At 48.0% G+C, this 1,927-nt stretch overlaps 1 non-coding gene across 1 annotated transcript; it reads left to right on the forward strand.

The window, feature by feature from the left end:
• The first annotated feature begins 1,308 nt into the window (after window positions 1–1,308).
• On the forward strand, window positions 1,309–1,383 carry Trnas-cga. Its single transcript has one exon. It is a non-coding gene; the product is annotated as a tRNA-Ser (tRNA).
• Window positions 1,384–1,927: the final 544 nt, after the last annotated feature.

Here is a 1,927-nt window from a genome sequence, read left to right on the forward strand (position 1 = left end):
CAGGCACAGGTAGAGCAGGCTAGGAAAGATCTGAACAGGTTAAGGAGGGAGAAGGGTAAAGAGAGGTGGGAAGTGGCAACAGGCAACAGGAGTAACAGACATAGAACTTTGTCAGACAGCTTTGTGGTGAATGTGAAGAATAGGTTTGACCTGTTGCTTCAGTTTGAAGCTGATGAGCCTCAGACTGAGGTAGGTGTAGAGAGGGCACAACAAACTTTCAGTATAAAATTGAATAAGAATGTAGGGAAGTCAGCAAAGAGAAAGAAAGTTATGATGTTAGGTAGTTCACATGCCAGAGGTGTGGGCCAACTTTTCCAGGACCCTTTAGGATCAGAATACCAGGTCACAAATTTTTTTAAACCAAGTCCTGGTCTGGGTCGGGTCACAGAGGATTTAGGTTCACTCTGTAAAGATTTTACCAAGGAAGACACCGTGGTTATTCAGGGTGGGGCGGGCAATAGTATTGACAGAGATCCTGGGTACAATATAGAGTGTGACCTGGCAAAGATTGCATTAGCAACGAGACATACCAGTGTTGTGTTCGTGTCTGTTCTGAGACACCATGACCCACCTCATTTAAACTCTTCTGTCGGGAGAGTTAAGTTGGAGTTAGAACAGCTGCTTGGATCTGGTGTGGGTTCACATACTGATTTGGTTCCTGTTGATTCTCTCAGTAGGTGGGATTGTACTACACATGGCCTACACCTCAACAGGACAGGAAAGTGTAAACTGGCTGGGCTAATAGCAGGAAATGTGTGGGGGGAGGCACTGCCATGAATGGTAATACACCAGTGGTCATAAGTGTTGGAACAGTACCTTTTTTAGGATAGATAGGACAGAACGAAGTCAAGTTTTGAGAGAAATGAAGATTGAAACAAATCTTCAGTTTGAAACTTCCTGGCAGATTAAAACTGTGTGTCCGACCGAGACTCGAACTCGGGGCCTTTGCCTTTCGCGGGCAAGTGCTCTACCAACTGAGCTACCGAAGCACGACTCACGCCCAGTACTCACAGCTTTACTTCTGCCAGTATCTCGTCTCCCACCTTCCAAACTTTACAGAAGCTCTCCTGCGAAACTTGCAGAACTAGCACTCCTGAAAGAAAGGGTATAGCGGAGACATGGCTTAGCCAAAGCCTAGGGGATGTTTCCAGAATGAGATTTTCACTCTGCAGCGCAGTGTGCGCTGATATGAAACTTCCTGGCAGATTAAAACTGTGTGCCCGCCCGAGACTCGAGCTTCTGTAAAGTTTGGAAGGTGGGAGACGAGATACTGGCAGAAGTAAAGCTGTGAGTACCGGCCATGAGTCGTGCTTCGGTAGCTCAGTTGGTAGAGCACTTGCCCTCGAAAGGCAAAGATCCTGAGTTCGATTCTCGGTCGGGCACACAGTTTTAATCTGCCAGGAGGTTTCATATCAGTGCACACTCAGCTGCAGAGTGAAAATTTCATTCTGGAAACATCCCCTAGGCTGTGGTTAAGCCATGTCTCCGCTATATCCTTTCTTTCAGGAGTGCCAGTTCTGCGAGGTTCGCAGGAGAGCTTCTGTAAAGTTTGGAAGGTGGGAGACGAGATACTGGCAGAAGTAAAGCTGTGAGTACCGGGCGTGAGTCGTGCTTCGGTAGCTCAGTTGGTAGAGCACTTGCCTGCGAAAGGCAAAGGTCCCGAGTACGAGTCTCGGTCAGGCACACAGTTTTAATCTGCCAGGAAGTTTCATATCAGCGCACACTCCGCTACAGAGTGAAAATCTCATTCTGGAAACATCCCCTAGGCTGTGGCTAAGCCATGTCTCCGCTATATCCTTTCTTTCAGGAGTGCTAGTTCTGCAAGGTTGGCAGGAGAGCTTCTGTAAAGTTTGGAAGGTGGGAGACGAGATACTGGCAGAAGTAAAGCTGTGAGAACCGGGCGTGAGTCGTGCTTCGGTAGCTCGGT

The sequence above is a fragment of the Schistocerca americana genome, chromosome 7 (genome assembly GCF_021461395.2).
Source record: "Schistocerca americana isolate TAMUIC-IGC-003095 chromosome 7, iqSchAmer2.1, whole genome shotgun sequence".
Classification (NCBI taxonomy): Eukaryota; Metazoa; Arthropoda; class Insecta; order Orthoptera; family Acrididae; genus Schistocerca; species Schistocerca americana.